The sequence below is a fragment of the Ovis aries genome, chromosome 8 (genome assembly GCF_016772045.2).
Source record: "Ovis aries strain OAR_USU_Benz2616 breed Rambouillet chromosome 8, ARS-UI_Ramb_v3.0, whole genome shotgun sequence".
Taxonomy (NCBI): Eukaryota; Metazoa; Chordata; class Mammalia; order Artiodactyla; family Bovidae; genus Ovis; species Ovis aries.
In genome coordinates, this window is record NC_056061.1 from 58,656,131 (window position 1) to 58,670,089 (window position 13,959).

Sequence of the window (13,959 nt, forward strand, 5' to 3'; positions counted from 1 at the left end):
ATCTTCCTGACCAAGGGATCAAACCCCAGTCTCCCGCATTGCAGGCAGATTCTTTATCATCTGAACCAACAGGGAAGCCCAGAGATTAGATAGTACTTATCTTTTTCCAGAGTCAGTTATATTCAAATATTTCAAAATTCTTGCAAAACTGCTTTACAACCTAAGATGTTCTTTTGACCATAGTATGCTGAAACCAACATATTTCTAAAGATCTATTATAGTTGGAAAGCAACACAACAATCAGAGGTAGAGCAGAGGACCTCACTTGTGCCACCCAGGCATCCGTAGCTGGCAACGCCAGACTCTGATTATATTTATTGTTTGTTTGCCAGACCCTTCTGAAAGTGTCTCATTGTTTTACATCATCAGCACAACCACTAGCACAGTTCTTCTTTAAAGACTGCTGAACTGATAGGCACTTACTTGCCCCATCTATAAAAATCCTAGAGTACAATTGACAAGAGAAACTACCTCTGAATCTCTCTTTCTCACTCACTCTGACTCTTACTTTTTCTTTTTCTGTAACAAAGTAACTGCCCTGTAAACTTAATCCCATCTGTTCTTATTCAAGAAAAGAAAGGGAAAATAATTAAAATCAGGTCCCACTAATTAGAGGAAAATTGTATGTAAATAACTGAAAAGTCTTTTCATTTTTATGGTTAACATTGCTACCAAGGCTTTAACTGACTGTTGGGTCTAAAGGGTTATGTGCTTTTTTTAAGTGACATGTGCTCCTGGCCAAGTACTGGCTGGGACATGCTGTGAGTAGTTTTAGATCATCACAACTCTGGCTATTTTAGTCTGTGTCACTGCTTGGAGTTGTAATTAAGTTGCATGATCTGAAATATCATAATTATGAAAATTTTGGTATTTGATAAGAATAACTTATATTCAGTCTTACCAAGAAAGTCATGGAACATTTAGCAGAAGGGCAAAAAAAATCTATACAGTGCCAGCAAATATCTCACATAGAAGCAGACAGCTGAAGCCTCCAGAGGGCTTAACTTGTCCTTGTAAGTAATTTGTGGAATATTATGTGCTTGCTAATTAACTGTGTTCTGTACTTTAATTATATCTCTATCAGTAATAATATGTGTTGCATTTGTTTTTGGTTTTAATCTAAAAGTTCTTTCATGGACAACATTTTTAGCCAATGGTAATTTTAGCTCATTTTTGTATAAATAATATTTATAGAAGACATATACAAATGATATTTTCACCCACATAGTACAGTATTTCATTATTTCTCTCTAGTAAACCAACATGATTTTTTTTTAAAGCCTAATACTATTGTTATATTTCTTTCTCTCTTTGGGGCCTGATTTCTTTTCTTCTTTTAGTTCAGTTTGTCTTGTAACAGCTAAATTTCTTAACAGGTCTTCTCATTCTTCAAATCATAAAAAGAAAAAAAAACATATAAAGAAAAGGATTAAGAAATTTATAAATAATGTCTAAGATGTTGAAGTATGATCCTTTTTTATTTTGGGGATCATTCAAATTATGAGTATTGAAAAATAGTATGTTGCATATGTAAATAGTGATCTTCAGTGCATTGATATATTTTTGTAAGATCTCTGAAAACTACTCAAGAACTGTATTTTTAGTCTGTGTCCCTGTTGAGTTGATAACAGGTTTAAAAATAATGCATTATGTTTTAGAAAAACACTTATGTTGATTAGAGTTATAGGTGCATGATTAAAGGAAATTAAATGTAATTTAGAGTCAGAAATTCTGTATTAAATATTAATTATAGTCTGTTCAGCAGCTTGAATTTTTTTGCTTTTTATTTTATATAGGAGTATAGCCAATTAACAATATGATAGTTTCAGGTGGACAGCAAAGAGACTCAGTCATATGTATGCATGTATTCCTTCTCTAAACTCTCCTCCCATCCAGGCTGTGACGTAACACTGAGGAGAAATATTATATGACATCTCTTGTATGGGGACTGTAAAAAGAAATGATACCAGTGAACTTATCTACAAAACAGAAACATACCCACAGGCTTACAGAATGAACTTTTATGGTTGCTAGGGGGAGAAATGGGGAGAAAGAATAGTTAGGGAGTTTAGGATCAACATGTACACACTGCTATATACGTAAAGTGGATAATCAACAAGAGTCTACTCTATAACATAGGGAACTCAGAAGTTTGAATTTCGATCAGTTATTTTTTTTGAACTGCATGCTATCTCTAAAATGAGGATAATTAATAATAATAATAATCTGATTTTGCAGAGTTTTAATGAGGACCAATATTAAAGTTTATATTTACAGTTTGTATAAGCAATTTGTCAAGAATTAGTATGCTAGTCTATAAAAATTCTTTCTTGTTTAATAGTGTTCAGGAGGAAATGACAGAGGGAGAAAAGTAAAAGCTAATTCCTTTTTGCTTTTTTCCTGGTTTTTCATTACTTTCTCATATTTATTTTAGAAAAGTTGATAAGCACTGATACTACTTTATTATGCCTTTAACAAGTAAGCAGCAGTTGTGAGGAAGTCATGCGTTCTGAATTTAGAGGTCTCTGTTCTATTTTCACCTATTGCTAACTCAGTGGAGTCAGAGGTCCTTGTGTTCTTCATAACTCTGGTTGTCCCTCTAGAAAATGGGAGCAGTAAGGGTGGAAAATCTAACCACCCACCTTTATTGCTCCTAGCACTCCTCAACCACAGATAGGCAGCTTGTCTAAGTGACTGGAAGGATTCAGGTCTGTGGGGAGTGCCCCTCCGTCCCTTCTTATACTGGTGCTGGACACCCTAAGAGCTGATCCTGGGAGCCTGGTGGCCCTGGTTCACCTTCTCAGAGCTGCGGGATTGGGAGAAGAAAATTACTGGTAGCCCTCCCCTCTGGCATGGAATAGCAACTCTCCTAGAGGCATTTTAAGGTGTAAAGATACCAGAATCTATTCTTCATACTGAGACTACAGGACATGATCCATAGGGTCTTGTGTTTGCTGCTCCTCCTTGGAGAGAAGTAGCTATAATATGATATAGGGGTTTTGTTTTATTTGAAATTGCATGTTTGTTTGTTTGTTTTTCCTTTTCCTCTGGGAGAAATTGTTTACTTGCTTCTTGTTCCATGAATTTTTTTTTTCTCGGTAATGTGAGTAGATTTGTGCTCCTAGGAAGAGAGAGAGAGAGAGAAAGGGATGGAGAGAAGGAAGTAGAGGAAGGGAAGGAGAGAGAGAGGGAGAGAAAGAAAGAAAAGGGGGGAAAAAAAAGAGTTGGACCAATATAATATGTACATAATAGGCTCAAAATAAGAAAATTTTGCATTTGTTCTATGGCCTTTAACAAGCTTACTTTAGAATGTGATGTTTCTTTCCCTGAAACGAATTTCTATGTAATATTAACTTGAATTTGTTAAAAAAAAACTACAGATACCTGAAAGTAGTATTTTTATTTAGATGAATGTGTCATCTTTTGTTTCTCCTTTAGAAAACTAATAAAACCCTCTTAGCTACAATTTGATATATTTTAGTGGTAAAATGTTATTCTAAAATGTACTTTGAAGTAATACTTCTTCAAAATACTCTTCAGAATATAAGCAGCCCATAGTTGTAGGAAAAAAAGAGAAGCTAAAATGCTGTGGATTTAGGATTTTAGTTGACATTTTAGTTCTTACTCCCCAAGCCCTGTTACATTGTTTTAGAAACATCTAATTTAGAAATGTTATATGAGTTAATATGAGTTAGTATGAGTTGCCTAGATATTAGTTATGTTGTATTTTTCATATGTTCCATAATGAATGTCTTGAATATTCTTAAGTAAACATTAACATTTAAACATTTAAAAAACACTCTATCATTAAAAATATACCAGGTAAATATTTCAATAATTTCCTTTCTTAAGAGTATAGTCCATGCTTCTAAATTCAGTTTGCTTTCTCTCTGTGTTCCATTTGTATTTCCTTCAAATCACATTGCCTTGTATGCTTTCTCTCAAGCATACCTACAATAAAGCCATCTGTTGTCTAACGGTCATTCCTACATGAATCATGCTCTGTCAAAATTTTGAGGTTTATAAATGTTCAGTTAATTGAGCAGCCTGACCAGCTGAATACTTGTAAGTGCTTTATAATATCTTTCAACACTTCAAAACTTTGGCCCACTTAAAACTCCAGAATCCCAAAGCAAATGGGAGAAGTCATTCATATGGATTCTTGCTGATAAAACTAAAACCATGCTTTTGCTTTTCTCAGAATTTGGAATAAAGTAAATGTACTTCTGCTCTTAAATGTTTATTTTTGAACTGTGTCTCTGTTTTACCAGAGCTAGTGATTGGAATTGAAAAACTTATCCAATCAGCCAATTATTTTGACAGCCTTATACTAAACACTAGCTTGACCTTTTTTTGTCATTAATTGGGTGTTTTGGCATCATGAATGCTTATAGTTTCTAAGAATGTAGTCAATCTCTCTCTCTTTTTCTCCCTCTTTCAATTTTTTTCACAGTGATGAGATAGTGAACGTCAATGCACAAGTAAATAATTATAACTTATATGGCAGCCACCCACCCCAATTGTCCTCTGAGGATTTCTGTGCATTTCTGGGGGACATATATTTTGATGGTCTTTCCTGGCCTCAAGTTCCAGAATTGACAGATTTTGAGCCTGTCATATTATTAGTTCCACCCTTTCTGCTCTGCATTAAACATGGAACTGAGCCTTTTTCCTTCATTCCTTCAAAAACACACACACCCAAATCTGCTCATAAAATGTTATCTTTCAGTGTAGCTGATTTACTGAGAGCTTGTCGAGACTAAGACAGTTTACGTAACAATCATACAATTCTGCATATTGGTGATTTCTCTATTTAAATGTATGTTGACTCCAAGTCATACATCACATGGACTAAAAACCCTCTTCTCCTTTACAGGATAATACCTCTTTTCTCTAACCAACCTCCAACTCAGCTCTGAGTTTCCAGGGCATATGTAAAGATTCACTAAGTCTTCTGAACATCTACTTCAGTTATTACCCTTTTTCTGTCCTTCACCAATATACACAAGGGGAAGTAAGGAGTATAGGAAAGTTTTATCTCACCCTGAAGGAATATTCATGGCCAAACACACACACACACTCAAAACACAAATGCATGCCTCTCACCCTACACTCACACCCCACAGAAAGCACATGTATCTAGTCAGTTTCATTCCTTCTGTATGACTTTTGTACCTTCTTATCTCTGTGCTTCTTATCATAATTGATTTATTCTCATGATGTGTGCTTTAGAAAAAAATTTCTTCTTTTATAGATGACCTTTCAATATACAGCAACATCGTCTAACCCCACAGTAACATCACCCAAATTCTTTGTAAAAATTACTTTTATTTCTTTGCAAGAAATTATCACCCTCTGAGATTATCTTTTTTTATTTAAATATTCTCAATTGTCTATCCTTGAGGAGAGGGTCCACTTTTATACTGCTTACTGCTGTACCACTAGGACCAAGAAATGTGAGTGATACTCAGTAAGTGTTCAATATATTTTAAAAAATAAATAGTTGTGTCTATTGTTAAAAATGAAAAAAAAATGAAATTGCTTAATAATTTTTAAAAGTATGACTTATCTAAAACATTTTAAAGGGCACATCATATTATCTGTCCCATAATAGCAGGAATTGAATAATAATTATAATTGTAACCAGGACTTCCTGAGATTTACTTGTTGGTAAAGACCACCATTTACTATGCTAATATTTAGAATTCAATGTTCAGAAGAAATAGTATTAGTTTGGGAATTAAAACAACCTCAATAAAGATTAGCATCATGGAAATCTAACCCAATCCCCACATTTAACATTTGTGGCAACTGAGATACAGAAAAACTATCTTGCCCAATATTAATGGTAAATTTAAGTCTGGAATTCAGGTTTCTTGAGTCTCAAATGACTAATTTTCCCTGTAAACCATGTCCCAAGTCCTAATCTAAGAGTAATCAGTTACTTCATGTATTCATTTGTAGAATAAGCAGGTGAAATTAGATGATCTCTCAGCATTTGCAGTTCAATTACTCTCTTTTTTCCTTCCCCTATGTTCATCAATTATTCCACAACTTGACTGGAATCAGTCTCCTTACATGCTCATTCATATTGTCAAAATCCTACCCAGTGATACCTTGAGTCCCTTAACAGCTCTAAATGTCTATTCCTTACAATGAGGGAGACCTGGGTTCGATCCCTGGGTCGGGAAGATACCCTGGAGAAGGAAATAGCAACCCACTCCAGTATTCATGCCTGGAAAATCCCATTGACCAAGGAGTCTATGGGGTCGCAAAGAGTCAGACACGATTGAGTGACTTCACTTTCACTTTCACTTAGGGGTATTGGTGCATTTGACTGGCTGCTGCTGATACACAGCACAGCAGAATTTACAACTACTGAGTCTACACAAGTAGAACAATAAGAATGCTTTGACCATTTACAAGCACTTCTTTGAAGGACTTCCTGAGCATCGAAGAATAAGGCATAGCCAATCAAATATAACGTAACACAGTCAGTTCAGTTCAGTTCAGTCATTCAGATGTGTCCAACTCTTTGTGACCCCATGAACTGCCACATGGCAGGCCTCCCTGTCCATCACCAACTCCTGGAGTCCACCCAAACCCATGTCCATCGAGTCAGTGATGCCATCCAACCATCTCATCCTCTGTTGTCCCCTTCTCCTCCTGTCCTCAATCTTTCCCAGCATCAGGGTCTTTTCAAGTGAGTCAGCTCTTTGCATCAGGTGGCCAAAGTGTTGGAGTTTCAGCTTCAACATCAGTCCTTCCAGTAAACATCCAGGACTGATTTCCTTTAGGATGGACTGTTTGGATCTCCTTATATTCCAAGGGACTCTCAAGAGTCTTCTCCAACACCACAGTTCAAAAGCATCAATACTTCAGTGCTCAGCTTTCTTTATAGTCCAACTCTCACATCCATACATGACCACTGGAAAAACCATACCCTTGACTAGACGGACCTTTGTTGGCAAAGTAATGTCTCTGCTTTTCAATATGCTATCTAGGTTGATCATCACTTTTCTTCCAAGGAGTAAGCGTCTTTGAATTTCATGGCTGCAATCACCATCTGCAGTGATTTTGGAGTCCAGAAAAATAAAGTCAGCCACTGTTTCCCCATCTATTTGCCGTGAAGTCATGGGACTGGATGCCGTGATCTTAGTTTTCTGAATGTTGAGCTTTAAGCCAACTTTTTCACTCTCCTGTTTTACTTTCATCAAGAGGCTCTTTAGTTCTTCGCTTTCTGCCATAAGGGTGGTGTCATCTGCATATCTAGGTTATTGATACTTCTCCCAGCACTCCTGATTCCAGCTTGTGCTTCCTCCAGCCCAGCGTTTCTCATGATGTACTCTGCATAGAAGTTAAATAAGCATTGTGACAATATACAGCCTTGATGTACTCCTTTTCCTATTTGGAACCAGCCTGTTGTTCCATGTCCAGTTCTAACTGTTGCTTCCTCACCTGCATATAAGTTTCTCAAGAGGCAGGTCGGGTGGTCTGGTATTCCTATCTCTTTCAGAATTTTCCACAGCTTGTAGTGATCCACACAGTCAAAGGCTTTGGCATAGTCAAGAAAGCAGAAATAGATGTTTTTCTGGAACTCTCCTACTTTTTCCATGATCCAGCAGATGTTGGCAATTTGATCTCTGGTTCCTATGCCTTTTCTAAAACCAGCTTGAACGTCTGGAAGTCCATGGTTCACGTATTGCTGAAGCCTGGCTTGGAGAATTTTAAGCATTACTTTACTAGCATGTGAGATGAGTGCAATTGTGCAGTAGTTTGAGCATTCTTTGGCATTGCCTTTCTTTGGGATTGGAATGAAAACTGACCTTTTCCAGTCCTGTGGCCACTGCTGAGTTCTCCAATTTGCTGGCATATTGAGTGCAGCACTTTCACAGCATCATCTTTCGGGATTTGAAATAGCTCAACTGGAATTCCAGCACCTCCACTAGCTTTGTTCATAGTGATGCTTCCTAAGGCCCACTTGACTTCACATTCCAGGATGTCTGGCTCTAGGTGAGTGATCACAGCATCATGATTATATTAGTCGTGAAGATCTTTTTTGTACAGTTCTTCTGTACAAAATTCTTGCCACCTCTTCTTAATATCTTCTGCTTCTGTTAGGTTCCTCCCATTTCTGTCCTTTATGGAGCCCATCTTTGCATGAAATTTTCTCTTGGTATCTCTAATTTTCTTGAAGAGATCTCTAGTTTTTCTCGTTCTATTGTTTTCCTCTATTTCTTTGCACTGATCACTGAGAAAGGCTTTCTTATCTCTCCTGGCTATTCTTTGGAACTCTGCATTCAAATGGGCGTATCTTTCCTTTTCTCCTTTGCTTTTCACTTCCCTTCTTTTCACAGCTATTTGTAAGGCGTCTTTGCATTTCTTTTTCTTGGGGATGGTCTTGATTCCTGTCTCCTATACAATGTCATGAACTTCCATCCATAGTTCATCAGGCACTCTGTCTATCAGATCTAGTCCCTTAAATCTATTTCTCACTTCCACTGTATAGTCATAAGGGATTTGATTTATGTCATACTTGAATGATCTAGTATCAAATCAAAGTTAAAGTCACTCTTAATACAGACCAAGGTTAAAATTAAAGCATCTTAGGATAAAATTGTTAGGACTGCTTGGTAGCCAATGTGTTTGTTTTCAAAATAAATTGCCTTGTTCATCATGGGAGAAAGTATGTTTTCTCTCTTCTTGATGCTATTAGTTTTTGCTTTCAAATGAAACAGATTATCTGTAAACATATGTATATGAATATTACAGTCTAGAAAGGAATCTCATTCACTGGTGTAAAGTCCTTGGATAAACCAAATTTAGTCTATTTTAATTAGTTTATTACACAATCTTTTTTAATATCTCATAAAATTTTTAAAATCTACCAGTTTAGTTCAAAGTTTTCTGCAGTTTAAACTTTTTCTTTTATGAAAGAAACCTGATTGAAGTTAATTTTCTAAGATATTACATAAATTCAGAAACTGTGTTTTTCCTCTGTTTTAGGAATTTTCAGATACACTGGGCAAGTTAGCATTTTCTTAATGCTATCATTGAGCCTAAAGAGGAGTTTCCTAATACTGCTTGTACAAGTGTGAAGAAAGGTAATGCCTTGTCCTGTGCACTGCCACAATTCCCTGCCTATTCTCTCTGTTGCCTTACAGTGTCTAGAGCATCTAGTTAAATCAGCCTTGGTCTAACCATTGGAAAACAGTTAAGAAGTGACTACAAGAAACAGGAGAACAGAATAAAATATAGGGGGCAAAAACTTGAAGTGTGTTTAGGAGAGAATATCAACAACTAGAGATTTTCTATGTTTACATTATATTGATACATAACTTAGTGTTAATCTTGGATCTCTGGACTCTTCTGGAGCATTCAAGGGAGTCCATACATTTCCCAAACTTTAATATAAAATTGTGAATGCATGTTCTTTGGGAGATGAGAAACAGCCCATAATTTTCATTGTATTTTCAAAGGGGATCTATAAACCCTCAAAAAAAGCTAAGAAGGATAATATTAACAGATTCCTAGAGAATAAGCATCATAAAGATGGAAAAGAGTTAATTAATATAAATTAGCATCTCTCCTCTTCCCATCTCCAATTAATTATATTTGCCATTTTTCATTTTCAAACCTGGAAATCATATCCAACCTTAGGGCTGTACAGCTGAAGTAGGTGATAATTCTATGAAGATTTAGAGAAGGAAGCTTAGGGTGAGTTAAAAAGTAAGAAAGTAAATTTTATTAGAAAACAAAAATAAGGTCTGGCTAAATGGTAAAATAATAATTTTTATGTGCAGAAAACTTTAACATAAAGATATAAAGCAACTGTTTTTCATCTCCTATTAATTGGTTTTCATTGGTAATAGCAACCAATGTTTATTAAGAACTCACCATGTGTCTTCAATTGTGTGTAACCATATATTTTTACATTGAGTTGTCATAATGAACCAATGCAAGAAGGAAATATTTCCTTTAATGTTTCCGATAAGGAAACTGGAATCATCCTGGCACATCAGGAAGGATTTCCAGGAAGAGATGACATGATGTTCAATTTCCAAAGATCAATGTGTACATTTTGGAAGGGATGTGAAGTTCAAGATGGAATGGAGGGAATAGACGGACAGGGGAAGGAGCAGAATAGGAAGAGTAGCAAAGTTAGATTTCATTTAGGAAGAGACTGATGAAGAAGACTGAAATTTTGTCTTCTGAGATCTGCAGTAGAAGGGACTTACGCTGAATCAAGATGAAGCTCTACACCAAAGCTGGGGAGTGAGCAATGTATTTTAGAATTTTTTCCAATTTCTCCCAGCTTTGACTCCAAAACCTGAGATTTAAGTCTCCTTAAGCCACATGCATATTCAGAATGTATAAATAGGTCAAGAATAGTTGAATATCTTAAGAAATTTCTCAACTCCTCCAGGGCAAGGAGACGTAGAAAGGAAATGTGTTGACCCTGAAGACTCTAAGGGGAGGATGTGGAGCCACTGCATCCCTCAAAATGGCAACAACCACCTTTAAAACATAAGCCCATGGGTAGATTTAAGAACGTATTAAAAATACATTGTGGGGACTTTCCTGGAGGTCCAGTGGTTGAGACTTCATCTTCCAAAGCAGTGGATGTGGGTTTGATCCTTGGTCAGGGAGCTAATATCCCACATGCCTCGGGGCCAAAAAACCAACACATAAAACAGAAGCAATATTGTAACAAATTCAATAAAGACTTTAAAAATGGTCCACATCAAAAAACTTTAAATATATGTATATTTATAGAGCTGGACATGATAGAGCAACTAAAATATAAATATATATATTGCAAAGAACCCAGAAATCTCATTTCCAAGTATATACCCAAAAGAATTGAAAGCAGAAGCTCAAATGGATCTTTTAAAACCCATATTCATAGCAACATTTTTATAATAGTCAAAAGGTAAAGGCAACCCAAGTGTCCATTGATGGATGAATGAATATGCAAATATGCTGTTAATATATGCATACAGTGGGAAATCATTCCACCTTAAAAAGGAAGAAATTTTTAACACATGCTATAGTAGTGATGAACCATGAAGATAGCATGACCAGTGAAATAAACCAGCCACAAACCGACAAATTTTGTATGACTGGATTTATACAAGGTGTCAGGGCTAGTCAAATTCATTGAGACAGAAAGTAGAATGTACTTTCTGGTACAGGCAGGAGTGAATAGTGAGAAGCCCTTGTTTAACAGGTACATAATTTTGGTTTAGGAAGTTAAAAATGTTTTTGAAGATAGATAGTGGTGATGGTTATACAATAGTGTGAATGTACTTAATGTCACTGAACTGTGTTTAAAATTATCAAATGGATAAATTTATATTATGTATCTTATGTATATGTATCTATCAAAGAGAATAAATAAAGCACAAGTTAATTTATTTGATAAATTTAAGGTTGATTTCTAGTCCCAGCCTTTAAATACATAAATGCAATTAAAATCCATTCTGAATAAGGCTGGGTTAAAAAGTATACATTTGTAAGACATAGTAGGTAATAGATTTACATATATGAGATCAATATAAATGCTTTGTCTTAAATTCTTATCTATTATATAGCTTGATTTAAATATGTGTAAATAGTATATGGTTAACATTATATATCTTTGGGTTATTTATTGAATATAGCCAACTTCGAATTTCAATATCCATACTGAATATGTTGTTTGACATGGTTGATGACTAGTGGCTTATGTGGTAGGAAAATATTTTACCAGAAACTCTTAGCTAATGGGAAGGCTAATAAGATATATTATCAACACTTTAAAATGGTGGTATATTCACAGAGTGCATAGTCTAATAGATGGCTAACAATTTGAGAAATATATATTTTTTAAAATTAAATACACTGGAATGTCTCTATATAATGTTTTCCAGGGGTCTGGAGTTTTTTCAGTGTTACATGATCCTCTTTGGGCCCTAAGCCAGTTCTTTAAAAAATGAACATTAGCGAAAAGAAAATGTTAAATGGAGGCATATTGTGATGAATTTTACTGTCTAGTATTTATTTTAAAGGGTTTAACCTAATATACAACACAGTGAAACTTTGGTTTCTCATACATAATGTATTAAAAGTTTTAGTCCCTTAGAAAACATTGCCAGTGAATTACAGTGAATAACAAATCCATATATACTTAGAGCTAGAATTTTTTTTACTAGAGTTTATTTTTTCATAGCTGTCTTGAATGGATATTTTAAACTTAAATGGGTTCTATTTCTCCTAAAATAAAGCATCTTTTAGGAGAAATTTTAAGGGAACAGATGAAATTTCATTACCATGCATGTGGTCACACCTTGTCAGAATTTAGGTCCTAAATTTCACTGTGATATTGATATTTGCACACATTTAAAGTGACATTATTTGGCAAAAGAACAAGTATCTAGTTTGAGTTAATGGTGTGGATAGTGATGACTAACCACGTACTACAAGGTTAAAACAATTTAAAAAATCACTTGTTAATGTGATAAGACCAGGCTTGTGTTTTTCCTAAGCTCATTTTCAATTGACTTTTTTGTTCATCCAATAGGTGAATAAATGTTTGCAATTGACAGATGTATTCTTGACTCAAATAGAAAGGACAGGAGGGTGAGATATTAACTGGTAAAGAGTGATTCACACCTTCATGCACATAAATCCCTTATTTTAAAATTGAGCAGTATTTTGAGTATAACTTACCCTAGCCTGACTCTAAACCAAGGATTCCATCTACATGAATGGAGTAATGAAATTAATCTTGTTGAAAAACACATTTCTGGAAGAAATCTGTTCTAAAGAATAATTTATTGGATATAAGTTATCTTAGAATTTCTCTTCCTTCTCCCTATAACTCTTCCTCACTCAACCTATTATCCCACAAAAAATTGGTGAAACTAAATAAATTCCATTAAATGCTTAGATTTTACCTTCCTTGTTAGTCTCATTCTACAGCAATGCTCTTCCCAGGTAAATGAGTCTTTTGATAAGGAACTTAATAGGTATTTAACAGCCACCATTTTAATCTTAATTTTCTATGGATTGATTCTGTCAATAAGTTATTTTAAAAATGGAGCACAATTGCTTGTAATTGTGTTAGTTTCTGCTGTACAACAATGTGGTCAGTAACTCTTAATGATTATTTAATACATTTTTGGTTTTGTTTGATCACTTGAAAAATCAAAGCTTGCCGTGGTTATGGTCATTGCTGCTATGCAATATATTCAATTGTATCTACTGTTCTTCATCTCATTTTCCCTCCTCATCTTCCCTCCTTTCCACCCTCCTAGCACAGAGCAAACCGTGAAACTGTCTTCACTGCTCTGCCTCACAGAAGCTATTCTCTGTTGGCCCTCACAAAGTCTTACCCTCTGCATACGAAGTCGAGACCATGGCCAAGGAAGACATAGAAGACCCATGTTGTTATGCCCACCCATCTCAATAGCTCCCTCAATATTAAGATCTCTCAAATTTCACCGCCTCTTACATGTCTGGAAACAGTTAACTGCCTCCGCAGGTACACAAAGTTACTATGGTCCATTAGGGTTCCATCTTCTTATGCCTGAGAGATGAGTCTTCCCATTCTCTCAAAAATGACAGTTCTTCACCACATGTAGACCAACGCTTCAAAAGTCTTTGTCACAGATTTTAACCTATGTTTGTAGTGATTAGCAGTTTGAGAATAATTCTCTTAGCAATTACTGCATTTTGAACAAAATGGGGAAACTTACAGAATTCTTTAAAAAAGTTTTTTTAGATATGTAACACATCATAAAATCCATCCTTTTAGTATGTAAAATTCAGTGGTTTTTAGTTATATATTCATGAAGTTATGCAGCCATTACTACTATTCCAAACCATCCAGCTTTTGGTTCAGCACCAAACAAGAAACCTCATACACATTAGCAGTCACTGCCCCTGGAAATCAATAATATATTTTTGTCTCCACAG

General features: G+C 35.3%; 1 protein-coding gene across 24 annotated transcripts in view; it reads left to right on the plus strand.

Annotated features, from left to right (window-relative positions):
• Positions 1–781: 781 nt before the first annotated feature.
• EYA4 (EYA transcriptional coactivator and phosphatase 4) overlaps positions 782–13,959 on the plus strand; it is a 365,637-nt gene continuing 352,459 nt past the window's right edge. For 13 of the 24 annotated variants that reach the window (XM_060419674.1, XM_060419663.1, XM_060419656.1 and 10 more), the window contains exon 1: positions 782–1,013. The gene's annotated coding sequence lies outside the window, so the exon portion shown is untranslated. Of the gene's footprint in view, positions 1,014–9,006; positions 9,105–13,298; positions 13,526–13,959 lie in introns of all 24 variants that reach the window. The other 11 variants (XM_060419662.1, XM_060419659.1, XM_060419670.1 and 8 more) reach the window with 2 other exon arrangements.